General features: G+C 35.2%; 1 protein-coding gene across 5 annotated transcripts in view; it reads left to right on the forward strand.

The window, feature by feature from the left end:
• Ndae1 (Na[+]-driven anion exchanger 1) overlaps positions 1–22,910 on the forward strand; it is a 338,918-nt gene that overhangs the window by 32,625 nt on the left and 283,383 nt on the right. The window contains exon 1 of one of the 5 annotated variants that reach the window (XM_089252554.1): positions 1,815–1,953. The exons of the other annotated variants lie outside the window; for them this stretch is intronic. The gene's annotated coding sequence lies outside the window, so the exon portion shown is untranslated. Of the gene's footprint in view, positions 1–1,814; positions 1,954–22,910 lie in introns of those variants that run through there. 5 annotated transcript variants of the gene reach the window in all.

Genomic DNA, 22,910 nt, shown 5'->3' on the forward strand with positions numbered 1-22,910 from the left:
TCGTTAGTCGAGGTAGAAAAATCACTAAAAAAATCTTCGTTATACGAAAAATTCTTATGCCGAGGCGTTCGTTAGCAGAGGTATCACTGTATCCTTAGAAAGAGTACGTATAATATCCTTTGTCCATATGGTTTCTTGTTTTTGAAAAATATGTTCCTGATCATTAAAAGTTTTCATTAATTGACAATGCGCCATTTTTAAGTATGTTTAAATGAGGGAAAAGACTTCGAATATAGGCTTTAGAGGCAGATAATTTTCCAAAGCTAGATAAGATTTTTTTTTGTATCCCAAGTGTCCTTTTTCTGGAGAGACCGTCTCGAAATGAAAGGAAGGTCATTGAGTCCTTGTGACGTGGGATGGATATGCTTAGCTTTTTGCTTGTCTCTGATGTTGGTTGGTTGGTCTTTCCTCCGTGACGGGGTATGTGCGTCAGTCTCGTTGCTATAGCTACCGAGGATTTCCACATTTATTCCAAATGGAGAGAGACTTGTTATTTTATGGTGCTTCCCACCCATTTATTTCCCGGAAATCCACTTAATTTTCCATCTTTCAACCGTCAGTATTGAAAATGCCTCTATATATGAGTTAATTTGACCAGGTCATGAGAAAAATCATAATCGAAGATTGTACGTGTTTTAGAAATGAATCAAATGTTTATTATCCATTGCTAACGTATTGAAAAAAAGTTTACACAAATCCCTGCTGTTATTTTTAAAGAAAGTTCACTTTTTAAGATTTTTAAAATTTAATTTCCAATTCAAAGTCGTGGGGAGTATTTTTGTGTATTTTATCGTCATATCATGTTATCTGATTACTAGGTATGTAAATCGATAGATAGCTTTTGAAATGACACGATTAATTACAATAGTTTAAAACGAGATGTTTAGAGATCACATTTGATTCGTATAATGATTCTAATCCTAACGAGTTTGGAGATTTTTCCACGAATATTTCGTATTTCAGAACGTACCTGTTAGAGAATTCTCTCTGAGCAATGTCGGATGCAAAAGCACAGAAGAATTTCCTTCATCATGTCGGTGAATGCCATTAACACTTTCTCTGATCACGAAGCATGGGCATCGCATGTTTTCAATTTAGACCTATGTCTAGTTAACTAGTCATCATACGCATTGCATTCAACGGCATGTTATTTCAGTCGAGTTGTAGATAGAGCTTTGAGATGGATCTGGGCGTAAGCCGAAGTTCATTTTTCCTTTTTGGGGTGCTGTCGAATTCCCGTAAAATAGTATATTTATTAGGATATGAATCATGGTATGATATGCTAGTATTTATAAAAATTGGGAGTTGTGGTTTATAGCAATGGTTTTACCAAATTTAATGGGCGATGAAAGTGTTAATGCATTTTGGTTGCAAGTCCTTTTGATGAATGAGAATTTCCATTCAGATTCTTAAAGAGAACAGTTCATATGCTTGTACGGATACTCTTATAAAATTTAGGTTTTTCCGTGTGTCTGCATTGAGTTGAAGGGGGGGGGGCGACCTGATAACCTGGATATTGATTCGGTTCCCCACCATTTGTCTGCTGCTGCTTTTCTACCTGTACTCGTGCTGCCGTGTGTTGTGCGGGCAACAGCCTTTCGACGCGCCATCTACATACTCTTGTCTTCTACAGATAGATCAATACCGGCATCGTTAAATCCTTTCTCCTTCACGGCAACCTTGAGCAGAAATTCAGGAAACGATCTCCTCCTTTTCATTCGTGTGAAACAGCCAGTAGCTTTTTGTCCGGTGAAGTCCATAAAAAAAAATGGCCGAATTGGTTTATCAATCAGTAACCCATGTAATTTGTGTTTTAGCGCTTCTTATGAACCGTTAATTGATGACATTTATCTTTTTGTGGTGCATGACTTCCACAGGAGCAAGCCTCACTAGTTTCATCGTCTACTATTTTTGATGATTCAAATCTCCTTCCGAAAAAAGTGAATAAATTAGGCAAGTTTATCTTTATTACGAAGAAAATAAATCAGTTTCATTTTTATTACGAAGCCAATATATTTCTTTCACTCTGTAACAAGTAATGTAATGACATATTAAATATATTATGAAACAGATATCTAATAGTGATGTCTCGTAAAAATGTTAAAGCTGAACATGCGAATTTTGTTTTTGCTATTAGTGGCTGATGATGAGACTGACTGTTTTAATTTATTTTTTCTTAGTTTCTAGCTTCTTTGTATATGTTTCGTGTTTAAAGTGAGGTACAATATTTGCGACCCATTCATGTTTGCTGACGAATTTGTTTCAGCATATTTGCATTGCATGTTTGTTTCACTGAAAGAATTGAGATTAATGTATGTGTGTAATAGCAACTGACTTCCTGGTGTCCGATAGACACCAGACATCATTAGCCAAGATAATCATCGAAGTCGATTACCAATTGAATCTAGAAAGTTTTGAAGCTGGGTCTTAAAAGAAGCAAAGAAATGCGTTTTCTCTTTCGACGCTATCGTCGTCAAGAGGTTGTCCCCATTGTCCCTGAAATATTTTCTTTCATTTTCATTTGACCCTGTGACATAGAAACACCGAATTCCGCAGCCAAATGGTTGATATAGGATTTGTTCGTGTTACATCATTCTTATTTACGCAACTGAAATATTTCTCTCGTTGCCAGCACCATTTAAAAGCAATCGATCGTTCTGTGAATCTTTTTGTTAAAAAAAACCATAATTTTTCATCGTTTTTTGAAAGTTTGGTTTCATGTGTGATTTGACAATTATTTTAGCAAATGCATCAATGATCATATATTCATAAATATTCATGAAACCGCATAGTATTATTAAAATTATAACGTATCGTACATAAAATTCATCGATAAATTTTAGCGCTGCAATATGCATCAAATTTTCTTGTTTTTTCAGTGCGGGTTTTAATGAAAATTCTCGAACTTCGACTTTTTTCCCTTTTGCTTATTTACTTCAATTTAGCGATAGTTTTTTCACTTTCAAACGATAAGGTTTTTTTTAATACCAAAATATTTTTGACTACTTTTCCCTATTTTTTTCTTCATCTAAAGAGGAAGATTCGTGTTTGAAACACAGAAAATGCCATATCTAGGTATATTGATACCAAAACTTTTCATATCAGTTTTCCTCTGTTGGAATAAGCTGTTGCATTCTGTACTGGAATGCAAACGTGTAAAGCTTTCTAATCTACCTTTTTATATATTTTTTAATCTACCTTTTTATAAATTTTTTAATCTACCTTTTTATATATTTTTTAATCTACCTTTTTATATATTTTTTAATCTACCTTTTTATATATTTTTTAATCTAGCTTTTATATTTGTCTGTACAGAGTACTGAAATTTTTTGAATGGAGAAATTTGAATGTCATGGTTTTCAGTGTCCTCTTCGGTTTCCCCCCAAAACTAGTACAATGCGTATCATTTCCATTATTTGATCATTTTAAGTAATCAAACTGCCAGACATGTCTGACAATAAAAATAAAAGTATTGGTTGTATGAGTAACAAGTCTTATAGTCTAGTTAAATTAAAAAATCTTTTTTGCAGTTTAGATTTTCCTCAACTAGTTCATTAGATACATATATGGGATGACGGATCAGCATGAATTCGTTCCATTTGGTCTGCATTTTCAAAATTTTTCAACCTTCCCAATAAAACTGATTCATCTTTATTTTTGTAGCATCAGTTTTCATTGGCATTAATGGTATTCGATATTGCTAATATACATTTTTGAGCAGCATTTTATGTAGCATAAAATTTGATACTGTGAGTGAACCCAAATTTGAGAAGACCAACGTATGAATTAGAATATTGAAATCAATAAAAGATACTTGTGAAAATAATATATACGTACAGTACCAACTAAAACAATTATGGTCAATTCGTATGCATATTATTAAATTTCGCTTCCTATATCGTATTTGAAAATGGTGCAATATTTTTTAAATCTTTTTGTGTACCAGATAAAGTTACCGAATTTGAAAAATCCTGTGTCTAAAAGCAATCGTAATTTAAACAATCGTTCTGTATAGTCGTTCGAAATTTGCTTTGAAGTTTACATCAAAATTTGCCAGACTGGATGAAATAAGTGATCAAAGAACCGTAGTGAGACTGACAGAAGCGTAAGATTCCTAAAACGTCGTTTAATGCGAATTCTCACTTTTATTGCTATAGGTGGAAGCCTGAAATAAGTTTTTGTTTCGTTTCACAAGGGTTTTTCTTTTGCTTGTTAGTGTTTATGATCTAGTAAAATTAAAATTTAATTAAATCCAAATGATGAAATTTCTTGGCAACCACTAGGCAGCAAGCGTTAACTAAATTTGCTCAAAAGTTTTTAAAAACTTTCTAAGAAAATCTAATCTTATGAAATTTGTCATATGCAGCAATATTTTAGGAGATAGATTGTAGAGTACTTTTCTGTATTACATTTCAATATGGTACTTGTATATGAACATTTTGAGTTTGATTATTTTAAAAAAATACTGTTTTATATGCGAGAGAATACAGTTGTATAATCGGAAATAATTTTTTTTTGTATGTACTGGGTTTTTATAACCCCCCCCCCCCCCCCGATTTCAACATCATGTGAGATTTAAGTTGAGGCATAAAATCATGAATTCGAATTGCTGTATTTCGCATCTAACTGCAAGCGAAAAAAACCAAACCTGTCGGGGTGTACACTTTTGACCGATTAATTCATGTTATTAACTAATCCGTATGTCGATTACGTTCGCGTTGCAGATCGAATCGGTTCAGTGTGCGCCCTGTCTTATAGCAACGTACGACATATTGGTCAGCAGGATATTGCAGAGAATAGCCAGCCTCGAAACTGCTGTAAAATATTTTTTCAATCAAATTTCATTGAAAATGCAAATCAATTTCTAGTTCAAATTAGTAAAATCTAATATCTTCAGAGTGATTAGACAGTGAAAAAATTGTATTCTGCTACTTTGAAGGCCGAAACAAACTACGCTGACGTGACGTGATTCTGATTCGTAGAAATTGTCACTTGGAATCCCCACGTCACAATTTCCGCGCATCAGAATTCACAACGTCACTGACGTGAAATCACGTCACGTCGTTCACACGACACCCATATTTCCACGTGACGTGATTTCACGTCAGTATAGTATGTTTTAGCCTTAAGTGGCATGGGGGAAATTGAAATGAAAGGCGGGGGGGGGGGGCCATGATGATGCCAGTTTATATACGTATATCGGCTCTGTCATTGACGCTGGGGGGGGGGGGAGAGGAATGCACCCCCGTATCTCGGTCTATGAAGAAAAGGTGTGTGTGACACCCGTATTTTTTATGGGGCACCTCTTTTCAGCTACCTCATTGGGCATTTTGTCTCTTGCGGCCTTTTATTTTTTAATAATATTAGCATACTAATTACTACCTGAGTACACCCACTCAAAGGAGGTTGATGGGAATCTGGTCCGGAGATCAAAATTATTTATAAAATTTTTGTGCACTACAAATACAATGACTACAACAAGCAAAATGCCCAACGATGTGGCTGAAAAAAGATGCCCACAAATATATGGATGTCAGATATATCTAAACAGCAACCCAATGAAAGAGCATTATCTCGGAAAAACTATATGATAAAATATAACACTGACCATAAGAAGAAATTGTGGTTGTCTCATCTGAGTATGGATAGCTTCTCGATTCATTCCAATATGTTTATCGTACTTCTTTTTAAACGTGTCAATTGTGTTAGAATTCATGACCCCCAAAGGTAAACTGTTCCATTAATTCACAATCCTATTGGAGAAAAACTCCCTGCAACACCACATCCTGGAGTTGTCCTGTAGGATATATCGATACTGGTGTCCCGTTGTCAAAGCAGTCGATTGACGGTATATAAATAACTCGTGGCTCATCCTTTAAAAAATTTTAACACTTCAATCATACCCCCCCCCCCTCCGACTCCTACTCTCTTCCAATGTAAACATATTTGAAAAATCGTGTCTCCCTTCATAGCTCGAGCTCCGTGTACCCACAAGAGCGCGCGTAGCTCTTCTCTGCACCCCTTCAGCCATCTCTCTCTGTTGGTATGGTAAAACCTTACGGCATACGAAGTAAGTTTTGGAAAAGCCGAAGAATCACTTTAAAACGCAGAGACCTTTTTTAGAATGAAACCAAGTATTCTGTTCGTTTTTTTTTTTTTTTTTTTTTGACTACCGCTGAACAATGTTCAGAAAGAAAAACATTTACTCAGATATCAATTAAATAGAAAGGTTCTCGCTCCGAGATGTAGAGGCCCTGGTTAAGACGGGGGGGGGGAGAGGGAAAGAAGGGAAATAAGTGGTCCAAAAAAATGGGGATCGTGGCTGAAAAAAATTAAACACTGCCTTAGGGTGCGAACATAGTGGTGTCTAGTTTCCGATTCTGCAAGTCAGCGCCGTTACGGATTGGTTAAAAAAACCGGGAAAGACCTGAATTTTAAGTTTTTTAACCAGTCTGTAACAACGCTGACTGACAGAATCGGAAACAAGCCGCCACTATGGTCGTACTCTTAGATAACTTTGCAAAGCAATTGCCATCCATTGTGGTATAGGTATTGTTTAACTTGTAGGGGACGATAAGTTAATTTCTCTGTCATTGTGCCCATGATGCTACAAAGATAACCTTGTTTTTGTGGGCTTAAGGGGGTGGTGCACGCAAATTTTCCAAAAAACACATTTTTCAATTCTATGAAATTTTCTGCGTCTAACTGTTCAAGTTTTTGTTCTACCTGCACTAAAGCTGCTTTTAAAATATTTTAATATAAACTGCTGGCAGGCATTACACATGCTAATGTTTTTCACTAAAATGCGTTTTTCTCAAAATACACTGATTTTTTGTTAGGTAAAGAACATTTTTTCGAACACCTCATTCAAATGCCTTGAAACTTCGTCTTAAAATCCTAAAAACAAGCTTTTAGGATTTTAATTGTTGGTTATTCTTTCTTGAATTTTAACTTTAACAACATGCAACTTTTTCAAAACTCACCAAAATTTACCCATATTTTGTGCCATAAGAATTATTCAAATTTTACTAAAACATCCTCGTGTTAAAGTGTGTAAGACCATATTGTTGAGAGAGACACAAAGTTTCAAGACATTTGAATGAGTGGTGTTCGAAAAAATGTTCCTTTCCTAAAACAAAACTTAATTTTGAGGGAAAAAACATTTTAGAGGAAAACATTAGCATGTGTAATGCCTGCCAGCAGTTCATGTACTAAAAATATTTTTAAAATATTTTTAGTACATCTAGAACAAAAACTTGAAAACAGTTGAACGCAGAAAATTTCATATTTAAAATTTGGAAAATGTGTTTTTTGAAAAATTTGCGTGCACCAACCCCATTAAAGGTCTGCAGGGGCACGATGATGTCAATACATATATACACATACCGGACAACTTGATTTCTGAAGTACTGCATGGCAAAACGTAGGGTTCGAGTACTTTTGTTCAGAGTCTGCCTAAGTACTCTCAAACGTTTTGCCTTCGGCCCATGTCTGAGTGTTCACCCGATGAATAGATCAAAGCTGGCTTTGAATTCAAAACATTTTTCGCTTCCACTGATTTTACTGTGAATTTAATGTCAATCCACATTTCCATTTTCCACATTTTCGCTCACAAATCTTATTCCAATATCTTTTATCGCATTTGTTTTAAGCCTTTGTGCTATTTCAGTAAAAAGTTGAAAAATTATTAATTTATGTTCATCACAACATGTATATTCTGCCTTTGGCGCTTATTTAATTTATTTTCCCCCAAAATAGTAATATTTGTGTACATATATGCACATATATACAGGGTGTTGCCTTGAACTGGCAAAAACTCTGGTAATATTAGGCATCAAGAGAAACAAATTGCCATAGGACATGGTATCGCACACCACGTTTAGTCGGTAAAAATCGATAGACATCGCCAGCATACCCGATATCTTTGAACGCGTCCGACAATCATTACTCCGTCGCTGTCGGCTGCGTAATGACCGAAACTTCGAAGAACTGTAATAATTTCTCTTCGTCTACTTTCTGAAATTGAACTGTGCTGCACAGGCTGTGTTGTAATCATGCTGTCAAATGTTTTTTCTACTTATTATTGGTCTTCTTGTCCCACGCGACGATACACCCTTCATAAGTATTTTTGCGATTTTCACCAGGGTATGTCGATTTAAATCAGCTTGATTTTTTTTTTTTTTTTTTTTTTTTAAATCAAGAACATGGAATCAAAAATAACAAATTTAAGTGGTAAAGTTCGTGATTAAAAGAAGTATAGGAGATCTTTTTGGGTAAATATAGACTTGAACTTAATCCCTAGACACAGTACAAAAAGAAAGCTGCTCTATTTCTAGATTTTGTGCATGGAAAAAATTGCAGAATAATATAGGTAGTTGAACTTAGCTCTTAGCTAAAATTGCACTAAATATTTTCAATGATTACAATGTGGCACAGGGTTCCCGTGCCACATTAAAAAACAGGAATAATTTTTTTTGAATAAAGCTTTGAATTCTACGCCTTAATTGCTGATTCAAAATAATAATAGATGTTGTACCAAAACATAAATGTCATTGGGCTTTCGACTTTAATTTTCGTATTAAAATTTTGAGTTTGCTTGTTTTTTACCAAAACTCATCAAATCTGTAAAATAATAAAAATGTGTAAACTATTAAGCAACCAGAAAACACATCCACTAATTGTGCAAGAAACAATCTTATCAACAGAATTTGTTTTACTTAATAGATGCTGAATGGCCCTTTGGTTGTACATCGAGTGAATTGAGATGCCTGCACCATATATGATATACTGAGTTGCCACCACGCATTCACTTTAATGGGGGGCTCATGAATAAAAGCAATTTTTTCTACAAGAAAAATATCAATCCATGAAGTTAATTTGGGCTCAAGGACCTTTTATGTTACATAAACACAGATTTTTGGTGTTAGTATTTTTTGCGTGTAGTTCGTTTAAAGTTTATTCATTAATGCTGAATTAAATTTGAGTGATTAGGAGAAAAAAAGCAATTAGATGATATGGAAATATGCATTCTTAAAGATTAACAAGATTTATTTTAACTAATACAAATACAACGCCACAACAGGCAAAATGCCCAACGAGGTGGCTGAGAAAAAGATGCCCATAAAAATATGGATGTCATATATTTCAAAAATACAGCAACCCAATTAAAAATGTAACTAATAAAAATTATAAACAATATATACACGTGATAAAATATTATACAATGCCCATAAAGAATACTTATGGTTGTCTTATTTTAAGTATGGATAGCTTCTCGATTTACCCCAACATGTTTATCGTATTTCTTTTTAAACGTGTCAATTGTTACAATTTACTACCTCCGGGGGTAAGCTATTCCATTAACAACCCTATTAGAGAAAAATTCCCTGTGACACCATAACCTTGCATTGTCCCTCACCAATCGGTACTGGTGTCAAATAGGCAGTCAGTTAATTTTAATCAAAAAAATCTGATTTTTTTCATACCCGGATTTCCACCGTTAAACGTGGTTTGCGATATCATGCTCTATGGGAATTTTTGTTCCTCTTGATGCCTAATATCACCCCTCTGAGTTTGTCGCCACTTCAAAGCAACACGCTGTATAAGTCACTCGTATACATCTTCGATGGTGGGTGGAAGCGCATTGCCCTCTCCCTGTATCTGAACCCATGTCCACTTTCCGCATAGAAGTTGATGCACCTAAAAAGAAATGCTGGTAAAACCATTACCTCTTAGAGGTAAATGGTTTATTTAGGTAAAACAGTTTAATGTATTAAACTGTTTTACCCGCTCGAGGTCTCGAAATTTTCCGAGGTCCTAGTGCAAAACAATTTCGTAACGAGTGCCACAAATCCGTGCCAAAACTGAAAGAGGTATCGACACCGGATAGGTTGAATTGGATGTATCTTAAGATTTACTCATAGAAACCAAATACTTTCAGGGCTGCAACTAAGGGGAGAGGACAGGCGGGTCTGGTGCTCCGGGTGCTGGACCAGAGTGTGGCACCGAATTCACCCTATAATTGCTCCTACATTACACTGGTACCAAAATGCGTGCTTCCCCGGCCGACAAATTACCTAGTTGCAGCCTTGATAGGTTTTATATCCTTTCGAAAATATGAGTTACTTTTCGGAGATGAATCCGGTATTGTCAGATAATGATTTAAAATACGTATTCACGTCAATAAGAAAAGAAATGAAAAACAGGAAAGGGATATGTTGGCTTTAACTGATAGAAGAAGCAAGCTGAAAAATTGAAACGAAATTTTCTTTTTAAAGAAAGTTAAAACTAAAACAGTATGTGTTTTTTTTTTTTTTTATGTACGGGAGCATTGTATTATGTTTTAACATAATTACTAGCGTGATACTATAATTGCTCTTTTTGGGTTGCTCTACATTAGTTATATTTGACATTCATTTTTATGGGCATCCTTTTTTAGCCACCTCGTTGGGCATTTTACCTATTGTAGCCTGTGTGTTTGTATAGTAATATCGGTGTGTTAACTTGAATCTTTTTAATTATGTTCTTCAACAATTAATGCGAGGGACTATTAATCTCTCTCCTCGTGGAAAGGTTGAAGACGACTAAAAAGCATATTATTTCTTATCGGTTTTCAAAACGGACTACGATATCCTTTATAGGCGCCTTAATTAACATGATCTCTGTTGGGCCGGGATTACACTATAAAAGTTTGAACTTTTATCAAACTTTTATAGTGTAATCCCGGCCTTGGAGAAGAATGTGTAACGAACTTTTGTTATGCTTATACGGTCATGTGACTATTTTGGTTTTGATAACCCATCACTTATGTAATGTGTGCAATGGTAAAATAATTCCACAGGGGAGACTAGGCTCCCTGATTTAATAAATCTTAGGGATAAGTGGTTTATATTTTCAAGACAATTAGTTGCGTTAGTCACAAAGGGATAATGAAATTTTAGCTTTCATTCTTGAGATGGTCTCTTCGTGTTATACAGAGGCTCTTTATCTGATTTTCCATTTCTTAGTTCGTCTGTCTTAGTCTAGGAAGCTATATCTACAGAAGGATATAAACTAGGTTGAAATTGTGTAAATAACTGGTAGAGCAGCATTTGAAGGTATGTGAGAGGCTTGTACTATGCAGAAAGACATTCTCCTTTTTCGTAGGCGTACGCAGAATTTCTTGAGGGGGGGGGGGGTTTCAGATTTTTCCTTCTGAGGGGAGTTTACTTTTTTTCCCTGTAAAATAACACTATAATCTTGGCTCAAGGGGATTTAGAACCCCAAAACCCCCTTTACTGTACGCCAATGTCCTGCTTTTTTCACCTAAAAACTAACGACGTAGTGCAAAATGTTATCAGTCTTCAAGATTCTCAAAAGAATGAATAGTGTTCTAGAGTTATTTTATTCTCCAAAAATCTCAAGCTCTGAAAGGAACGTCATTAATGATTAAGAAATAGCTTCTCGGTTCATCCTAACTAAACAAAAACTGTATCATTCTGTATTGGACAGTAGTTTTTTCTTTTATACAAGTTTATTACTTTATTTATGTTTTCATAGATTCGGGATTGTATGTACGATCATATGGAAACTGTATGTAGAAGATTTCATTTATATATAGATATGCTGGACTGTATGCCTGTTTGTTGCCTTCCTATTTGTGTGAACAACTTGCCAATTTTTATGTAGCTCAGTTTTTTTCCCGTCGTTTTCAATTCATATAGCAATAAAAGTGCTATTACTACTGCAAATTTTTTCTACAAAACTGAATTAAACAGAAAGGTGTATAGAAGAGTTGATCCACTTTGCCCAAGAATATTGAGAAGACACCAACGAATAAGGCAAATACACAAAAAATAAAAGTCCTAATGCATTTCGACACCAATGGGTTTTTCCTCTGAAGACGGCACCCATTGGTGTTGAAATGCATTAGGACTTTTATTATTTTTTGTGTATTTGCCTTATTCGTTGGTGTCTTCTCAAGAAAGGTGTATCCCTGTAAAAGTTCGATGTACGTTCACAAACATTCGTTACTCCTGCAATGACTATTTTGTTAACATACACACATTTGAGTCTCCATATAAGGGTACATCCAGACTTGTATATAAAGTCGAACGACAAGTCGTGTTGCGTGATTTTGCATATGAGTGTGGACGTGTTCTGCTACTTTTTATAGATAAAAGTCGCAGAACCCCCGATTTGTTCTACGACTTTGTATACGAGTTTGGACGTACCCTAACGAAGTCACTTTGTTGTATCGAAATTTTTTTTATTAAGTTTTCAATTGACTAATGAGAGTTCTGGGAAAATTTTCGTTGCATAAAAGTTTATTATACAGAGACTACCGTACATACCTTTGTTCCCTGACCTAAATTTATGGTCGGAATATACGAGATCAAAATTAGAAGAGTTAACTTTTTTTTTTATGAGATATCAAAAATTAAAATGCAGCCTTGAGATATGACAGTTGTTAAAATCGATTTTATAAACGATATTAGAAGTACCAAGTGAATTGCGAAAAGTTTTATTTAAACAAAAGTCATATTGAATAAGTGTAGTCAATTTCCCGCAATCAAGTATTCGGTTAAATGCGTTTTCTTTTTTTAAACATTTTTGTCATTGATTTATTGTTTGTCAAACAATTTTGATAAAATTCTGTTCTTTTCCTGTTGTTGCCTACCGCTGTAGAAAACGCACCCTCATTCTCGGCGGTATCATCAGTCAGTGGTAGTTAGGGCGTTGTCTATATTGCGTCCGATGACGTGTGTGGTGTTATTATTAAAAAAAATTCCCTCACACACACACACTAAGTCTAGCGCAAAAACGTGAGCTCGTACAACTAGAACACGTGCTGCGCGTTTCTCAGACAACATGAATGAACATTTAGAGTGAATGGGGGGGTTGAGAAAACATTTTCCATTCATAAAATCGAGTGAAGCGTACATTCTTAGGAGGAATTATATGCCGCCTCTAAGCGTACATTCTAATTAAAAGAACTACCCGAACTCGTATTACCCAATTACAGAAAACATTTTCAGATTAATAGTCAATCTGATGATAAGGGGATTATACTATAAAATTTTCTAAAAGTTCTTTTATAAAATTTGAAAAATTTAGCCAGTAAGATTATGGGTTGTTTTATCTCGAATGCATTTCAAGTTTTTTGAAAGGGATTTTATCAAATTTGTGTAATCAATAACGGCCTTAAGGCTCAAATTTTTTCCAAAGTCCCGTTTTAGCAAATTTATAACGTAAAAATATATTTGATACCGCTCCCCATACCCGAGTCAGAAACTTGTCAGCCTCTCTAATGGAAGAATTACGGGTAGTCCCAAAATCGAATTCTGACAAGCTTCTGCTCATTCACGTAAAATATGGTCCAACATGCTTCTAGCTGAGACATAGTAATTCTTCCTTCTGGTTTTCGGTATACTATAGAATAGGGGTCTTCAACGCGTTTTACGTTCCGCGGGCCACTCGTTAACGGCGTGGAACCCCAAAAGAACGATCACAAACTAAATATATTTCAAAATGTTTTAAAAAATGTAAGCATTCAATTAATTTTAACAATTTTGATGATTTAAAAAAAATTTCAAATTATTGTGTCAAAAGATGCCTGTTTTGCTATATTAATACATTTGTTACTTGAAAATGCTTTTAAAAGTTGGTAAATCTAAATTTTTTCTCAGATCTCTTGTGCCTCCAATCAATCTCAATGTGTGTGTCTCCCCCCCCCCCCCGTCAAAGGATCATACGTACGCTCAGATACGACAAATTAAAATGCGACGCGTACTACATATTTTAGGATTTCAGTATGTAGCATTTTCGTTTTAAAAAATTAAACTGAATTGGGGTAAGAACAATTATTTTAGGTATTTTTATATTGTATGAAACAGAATAAAATAGTTGATTTTTGTTTATACACGTATGTTGAATTAATTACGTACCAAAAATAAAAAGTATGTGGTTACTTACATTACGAATGCGAGAGGATGTAATTCCTAAATTAAAGCGAAACTCGGCGTTGTTTTTGCTGGACTAAAGCTTCAATGTTAGGTAAAATTTGTGTTGCTATTCGTAAAGTATCCTCCAAATGTCGATCAGTCAGACGTGTTCTAGTTTTTGATTTTGTATTCTTCATTCGACTAAACTGTTCACATGTAAGTGCTGCCAAATATAGATATGAACAATGCATGTGTTTGCGTATTTTTGGATACTTTTCTTTGGAGTCATACTTAGAATAAAAATCAATTAATGAAGGAATTTCAAAAAACTTGCATTTAACTGCAGAGTCGCATTGCAAATCTGCAAATTCTAATTGTAGCTCTGGTGGAATACTTCCGATATCGATCGAGAATGGTGAGGAAAACATTTTCATAGAAATTTCGTTCTCGCGGAAGTTGGAAAATCCTGCTTCTGAATTCCATTCTTAGATTTGAAATGAACTGTACATAATCGTCCGGTTTTCAAGTTTTAGATCTATTTACCAACGCCAATAATTTAGGAAAATGTATGCAGTTTTTGTTTGCAATTTGACGTTCCCAAAGGACTAATTTAGTTTCGAACGCTTTCACGTTGTCATAAAGATTATGGACAAGTAGGTCTTTTCCCATTAAGCGGTAGTTTAGGTCATTCAGGTGACCAGTGATATCGACAAGAAATGCGAAATATCTCGCCCACTTTTTATCTTGAAGCTCTCCAATAGGTTTTCCTTTGGATTTCATGAATTCACAAACTTCCTCCTTCAAGGAAAACAAGCGCTGAAGCAACTGTCCCCGGCTCAACCAGAGTACTTCTGTATAATAAATTACGTCGCCATGCTCATCTTCCAAATCCTCTAAGAATTTTTGAAACTGTCTATGGTGAAGTCCTTTGGATCGAATGAAGTTAACCGCTTTCACTACAACAGACATTACATATTCAAAGTTGGAGAAAAACTTTTTGCACAAGTTTTCCTGGTGTATGATGCAGTGGAAAGCCATCATCGTATTTCCACATTTTTCGGCATCTGACTTTATCAATGTGATTACCCGGGTCTTCTGACCGGTCATAGTTATGTCTGTTATGTTACCGTCTTTAGTTATGGCCTAAGTCTAACTCACATTTGGCCAATGTTTCTACCAAACTTGAATGTAAGTGTCAAAACTTTTCGTGTGGTATCCTTAAGTGCACACAATGACACTAGCCAACTCCTCAACAATTTTGAAGTTTTTGTCAATACCACGAATGAAAATGGCTGCTTGTGCGGTATCAGTTGCATCGCGCCGATTCATCCATAGCTACTGAGTAAAACAAAAATTCCTCGCATTTGGATTTGAATGTCTTGAATACATCTGTTGACAGATTCTCCACGCGTCTTGCTACTGTCACATCAGGCAAACTAATTTTCGAAACAGCTTGAGCCTGTGATGGGCAAAGCACGTCAACTGCAGACTGAAGGCATTCTTTAACGAATTCTTCATCAACGAAGGGCTTCCCACGTTTCGCAATTTTTTGTGCTATTTCACGAATACAACTTATACAAACTGTTCATTTCTTCCGAAGAATAATGACTGTTGAGAGTTCAGCTTCGATTTCAGTTCGTTGATTTTTTTTCTTTCGAAAATGTTCCAATCCAGATACTTCGCACTATGCTTGGTATCGTAATGTTTCTTTAATATTGTATTCTTTCATCATGGCTTTCATCAAACTGCTTTAGCCTTGTGCTCAACGAAAAAATAAAGAGATGACCACTTTTCTTGAAAAATCTCACTTTTTCTTCAACTTTCATTTTTTTGCTATCACGGTTCGCCATCATGCACTCATTTAAATACTAAAAGGCTTCTGATCAAAGGCTTCAAAGACCAAAAACACAAGCAAACTATACCAATATTGTAAAAATTATTCCAACCAATGCATACATCAATCAACCTGCTCCTTTCCCAACCATTCACCCGAGAAATACAATACCATGGAAATTCTGTTCATTTCTGCTTTCTCCCACTCAAGGAGAATGGGATGTACTCGAAGTTATTTATGATGAAGTGTATGGTGTGGTTTCTTTTGCTAAATACTGTACACTAATTAGCCTGTCCTTGTAAGTCTATATGAAGCTGGGTGACTTTTTTTGCCGAAATCTTTGTTTTACCCTATTTTTGAATGATATTGCGTCAATCGATCGAAATGTTTTGACGGGCCACCGGTTGAAGACCCCTACTATAGAACCTCGATATTTCAAAATTGTACTTATCGCGTCAACCACCTGTTTCTCATTATTTCATTGAATTAAATTCATTTTTATAATATTCCGTTGTGTTGATGGTGTGCTAGTCACTTCCACCCCAACACATCGACCTACATCCACGTCCGTTAGCCCGATAGTTTTTTCTTGATGTTATCACTATATATATTCACTCAAAGATCTCTCTCTAATAAGATTATAACCAACCTTTCCAGTTCTATTGCTGATAAAGTATTAATGCTGATTTCATAAATTTTTAGTGTAATGATTTTCAATAAAAAATCGTAGTGCAGATACTGCCGCTCTACCAGTTTCAGGAAAGTTTTCTTAAATTTGATTTGACGGATTCATAATCACCATAGTTATGGCACAACGTCATTGTTTTGGTATACATTTTTAAAGCAATTTTCTGTAATCGAAATTAAATTCCCCCAAACTTATATATATTTAATTTAATAAATCATCTCTAGTTCCCGCACACAAAATTCGCCGATATATGTGGTACTGCCACTCAAAAAATAAAAGTGTGTTCAAAGTCACTCTTGGTTAATAGCTATGTTTTTTTCCGAATCATGAAACCGCAATTTTTACAATTCCACTGCCAAACGCAGTAAGTCTGCATTAATCCCTAGAACATGCCGATAAATGGAGGCTTTCGGATGTGGCATGGTTACAGATTGTTAAGCGTGAAAATTCCCGCAATTCACAAGCAGTCATCACATGAACGCTGTTTTTCGCGCAGGAACAGGTTTTATTAAGAAAATAGAACCTTGCGTCCGTAAAGTGCTGCTTGATTTTCCACATTCGTGGTCTGGCACCTCCAGTTAATTCTTCAGCCCCCGAAGCGTGCGTGAAGTAACTCTCGTGTGGCATCTGCCTTTTGTGGAGATGTGGCGTTTTGTATTATCAGAAGTTTTTGTATCTTTTTTTAAATAAATGGTGATTCTGAGGCATCTGTTGTCCCCCAGAATTTGATCTCATTTTGACCGGTATTACACTGCCCACTATCCTGAGTTAGGAAGTTTAATTTCGATAACCATGTCTGTATTTGTGATGCCTCATGATTGAAGCTTGGTTGAACTCAATTGGGTCATGTCAAAACGAGCTTTAGTAGACTAAAGCTGGTGTTGGTTGTGGACATAATGTGAAATAAATAAGATCTCGTCAGCATCTTGTAGATTCTAGGAAGTGATTCCGGAACAAATCATCTTCGTTACTGAAGTACACTAATATTAAAATACAATATATCATTATTAAAAATTTGATTGTCAGTATCATGGCAACAAAAATATTTTGGTTACCAATTTTTTAATATTTATTTAAATAAAAAATTTAAATTAATATTAAAATGAAATTAAAATTCAATATCAATCATTTGAAATTACCAATAATTTTATTTCTAATTAAAAACAACAATTATATTTATAATTTTGATGAATTTTAAGAAAATTGATATTCGGCCAAATCACTATTCGATCCATCCCTATTTTATAGCCATCTTATTAGCATATTTCAACCCTTACACTGCTCCCATTATAATTAAATAATGAGCGTAGTAGTCTGCTGGATCGCTTGATGATTAGCGATACAGGGAAAAAATAATTATTTTTTCCGCGCTTACGGAAAGGTGTACTGTAATTGTGCAGTTAGTAGTTTAACGTATTTGCTGGTAGTTGCGGCGATTATTTGAGCTGATTTTTCTGTGAGGCTGAAAATCCCCCCCTCGCAAACAATACAATCAACCACATTTCAAACCTGTAACTTTTGAGTTCTATTATGTATTTTTGAAGTATTTAAGAACTTTTGTCCACTCCGTATTTTCGTGGAGTAAAATGATTTTTTCGTTGGTTGAGAATTAAAAATGCTTACATGTCCGTGAATTTTAGAACATGAACGCGAAAAGTATTGTCGCAAACGTCATGTACGAGGCTAAAATATGCCAGGATATAGTAATTTACATACTATAGTTACTATACAGGGTGGATACTATCGACCGCTCAATAATGACACGCTTTTCCTTGTGAGAAACTAATACGGAAAAGTGTTATTTTTTTGATTTGATTAATAATTATGGAGTTATAAAGCATTAAAATTTGATGACTTCACTTTCTAATCCTGCCAAATTCACTGAACTTGCACCAAACGTATAACTTGGCATTTTTCAGCTGATAGCAACGCTATAATCCTGATAGTAATCAAGAAAGCTCGAACCAGGGCCGCAATTAGGTGCTTGGTCAGCCAGTCCAACGTCGCATTTTGGAGCCCCCTTGTTATGCTGAGGCTATGTTAAAGGGTGAAATTTGCGCCCCCTCTGATCCACCGCCCGGGGCACCAGACCTACCTTCTCTTCCCCCCCCCCCCCAGTAGCGGCCCTGGCTAAAACTGCAAACCAGTTTTTTTCCTTATCCTTCCACTCTAACTATTCGACTTAACATTGAAGGAAATAAAATTGCCAAATTTTGGCAAAAAAGTATTGATTTTGGGAAAACAATTTTCCCAATCAATCTCGTTTTTCTAACGATTCACAATTCTAGTGATAAATTTTGCCAATATGGCTGCTCGCCTCGCCACTATGAGCGTACGAGAATTGCGACGAGGAAGAAAAAAATTGATAGGCTTGGGGAAGAACAGATGTCTGCGCATATAGTAAAAGAGGAGGAGGATAGAGAACATGGACCTGAGAGGTTCTGAAATGTAAGGGTGTGATGATCCCTTCGCAGAAGAGGGAAAGAAAAAAAAGGGAGAAACGGACCATTCAGCAGATAGCGAAAGTCAGATGATTCGGGCGCCTCGTTGAGTGGCCTCTTTGTCTCGCTTCTCGAGTATGCGTGGTGAGCAACAAAACAGTACAATTGTTTTCGTCGCTAGTCTCTATTATCCATTTCCATACTTCTTGGTCGCCGCACTATGTGCACGGCCTTTGAATATCATTTCACACAAGTTACGGAGAGTGTATATGCTGCTAAACAGTACTACAGTTACTGGTGAAGTTCTAAAGGTTCACCAGAAATATTGTTTCCTCTGACATGAAATACAATCTTTTCTATTAAATGTCAGTCCTTGGTACCCCTCTTAGTCTGTTTCCCTGATTACTAAACACAACATATATATTACTGCAAATTTTCCGAAATACGATCCAGAGACTTCTCCGAAATCCTCAAATTAGCTTACATTGTATACTATATTCAACGAACAATGAAAGCTAAAAGTTGCTGTAGAATGTTACTTACTCACCTTTATCGTTCTGAAAGTTTGTAAAAAAATCTCTTTTTCAAGCAGAGTATCATTGTGCTCTATACATATCTTGAGCCAGTTCTGACCTAAAAATTGGGTGAGTAGCAGAGAATAACGCTTTCAAAAAATAGAAAATTCATTTGATTAAAATCTCATTTCCTTATTTTTCGTGGCTCTTAGCGTTTGTGTCGTCACAAAGAAAAAAAAAATTCGTAGTTTCTCTGAGGCTGCTTTCACTTTAGTGCTGTGGTTTTATGTAACTGCTGCCTTTATCTTCAAGGTCGTCGGCTGTTGCCGTTAAAGACTGTTGCTGGGAAACGTCAAACTACAGCTTCGTAACGTAGACCGTACATTATTTCGTGTGCCTAATCTCAATCAACAAGTGACCCATTTTCTTTTAAAGCATGGGAAAAAAAATAGTCAACCAGACGTGTTAAAAGGATTGCAAATCAACTTTCCCACTTCAGCAGATCTGGGATTTATTTTCTTGTTGGAGCAACAGGTCCAACGAAATTCCTTGTTGAACGCAAATTTTCATTAGTCATTATCGTTAAACGTTGCTTCGTAATGAAGATATAATTTTCAAGTAAAAATACATTGTATTTCATGTGTATATTTCTTAAAGATTTCATTTTTAAATTACGTTGGTGTGTGTAAGAGATAGTTATTATCACAATGTCATATTCGTTATAATACACATTTATGCTGAATATTACTTGAACATATCTGTAGAGAACTTTTCAACATTTCAGTATAATTCTGAAATTCCCTTTTTCGTCCATAACTACAAAATATCGATAAAGGGAAAAATTTATTTAATCACATAACTGAGTTCAAGGTCAGAATAAAATTAAATCGCTAAAAGTTGATACCTAATATGTTGCAAGGAAAAAACATGTCGCCAACCTCTCGGTGAGTATAAAAAAGGCAAAATTTCGAACGCTGCAGTTCGGAATCGGCAATAAATTGTAGGTCCCGATCTAATTAGCCCCAAAAAATAGTTATTATACAAAAATTATCAAAGATATTTTTATTTAGAAACAAAGTGGTATAATTAAACTGAATCGATATGATAGTACTTCTCTTATCATAATACATCCTCGAATAAGTCCTAATTGAAAAATCCTGCTCTAGAGTGATTTTTCAATTTTTAGTACATGACAAATCTTGATTTATTGCTAAAACTTGGCACACTTATAGAAATATATTATAGACGCATGCTCTTATTTTATGTCTAATGAGGAATTTAATTATACTATCATATGGCATTATGTCCAAATAATATGTTTACATTATTGTAAGTTATGCAGTATATTTTAAGACTTCAATATATAGTATCCCGGTACCAGGGTTACAAACTTATAGTGGAAGATGTTGTTACACAGGTTTGAGAGTTCAGGGCGTTTGGTGCATTGGTCTGCTCCGTCGCTGGATCTATCATGTCTTGATTACTTCTGGAGCATATCAAGACACTGGTGTTGGCAGCGCTGATGGTTGCACGCATTACAGAGAAATCCAAGATGTCTGAATCGTCCAGAACTACTCTTAACGGTCACCCCTGTTTTACGGCCAAATAAAAAATATCCCAGCAAAAATTCTATTTAAATGTATTTCGAACCTCTGTTTAACGATCAGCCTCAGATACGGTCACGGACACCATAAACCCCTGTACGGACACCAATAATTGTGATTTCGGTTCAAATTATGTCCACTAGATCAGTGGTTCTCAACCTTTTTTTGTCCATGGCCTCCTTTCAACCATTTCTCATTCCTGTGGCCCCCTTGCGAACATGAATAATTTTCAACTCCCTCTTCCTTTCTCCCCCCCCCCCGTTTTCCCATTAGAAGATAATTATTCAAAAATTGTCTGAAGTATAAATATTTTTGAATTTAATTTGATTAATTTTTAATTTATGAAAATAACGAAAAAGCAAAATAAACATAATAGAATACAGTAAAAATAGAATAAATCCCTTGGGCTCACAAAGGGTTTGTATCATAGTAATGTTACTTTTTGTGAAATTTATTGTTTTGTGTTTTTCTCAGTTTGATTTGTATGTTTTATGTGTTGTGTCAGTCCAATTAAAAAATATATATATTTTTAATCAATGTAAACTCTGAGCTTGAAGACGGCACAATGTCATCAAGTTACTGTACTGGATGAAATTTTTATTATTTCCAAATTAGTTTTTTTTTTGTGTGTAAAAGATTATGGTTTCATTGAGAAATGTCAGTTGTAGCTTCTAAAATACGCATTCTTATAATGATAAAAATCGCAAAAAGTGGTAGCAAGCATTTGTTAATTTTATTCTCTTCGTGCGGATAAAAGTAGTAATGAGGGAGTAGCCACACAAATGAATCACAATTGAGAAGTTCAACCTTCCACATTGTTTTCAACAATAATATATGTATCAAGGATATAGGTTCATGTTGTAGCCCTACTATGAATTTAAAAAAATGAACTAAAATACGTTTGAAAAATTTTTAAATATTTGTTTGAACCATTCATTCCAGAGAAATCATGTACGCAGTGACAAAACTGTTCGTGTGAACATAATAATGATTCATTATCAAGCCCATCGGAAAATATAAATAATCAGATTTTCAAATAAGAAAATTATCAGTTTGTTGATTTCGATACGGTGAAAATCTGATGTTTCATTGTATGACAAGCTACCTTCAAGTGGCTTTTTGGTTCATAATGTGACCGCTCACTCGCAGGTGAACGAAGCAACTTGCGTGTTGGCTTAAACACAACACAATGTTTCACATAACAGTCCGAAATATATTTAATATACAGGGCGCATAGGTAACTGGGCATATGGCATTTTTTACTGGCGAACCATTGGTCCTTGAGGCATACTTCCAGTTGGAAAAAGTACCCGAATAATGTGTAGTACTCAGATATTTGATTCATGTTGTCAGGGGTTACATAGTGTAACCCATGTTAACTTTTTATGCGGACACCCTATGCCCCGGGAAACAACTTTCCAATTGGGTTTTGGTCTCCCACAAAAAAATTCAACGTGTCTAAGTTCATATTTTCACTGAGATATTCGAAGAAAGTTGGAAAAAAATAGCATTAAATGAGAAACCATTTTACCCGAATTTAATGTTGTTTTTCCCCAAATTTCCTCAATTTTTCGAAATCGCATATCTCGGTAAATATTGCACTTAAAAACGTGAAATTATTTTAGTTGGCATCGGAAAAGACAGAGCAAAAACTTCTTAATCGGGTTCTTTGGCACACGGGGACGGTATAAAGAGTTTTTTATTTTATAGCTATACAACCCCTTACAACATGAATGACATATCTGAGTTGGACACGTAATTTGGATACTTTTTCTAGTTGGGTATGTCTCTAAGATTAATGGCTCGCCAGTAAAGTGTCATACGCCCTGTTACACATGCAGCCTCCAAATACACGTAAAAAAATAGCTGGAGACGAAACACAGTCAACTCTCATTTTAACAAATAC

This window comes from Pholcus phalangioides, unplaced genomic scaffold (assembly GCF_987345545.1).
Source record: "Pholcus phalangioides strain wild (caught in Gottingen) unplaced genomic scaffold, Ppha-v1.0 ptg000029l_1, whole genome shotgun sequence".
Classification (NCBI taxonomy): domain Eukaryota; kingdom Metazoa; phylum Arthropoda; class Arachnida; order Araneae; family Pholcidae; genus Pholcus; species Pholcus phalangioides.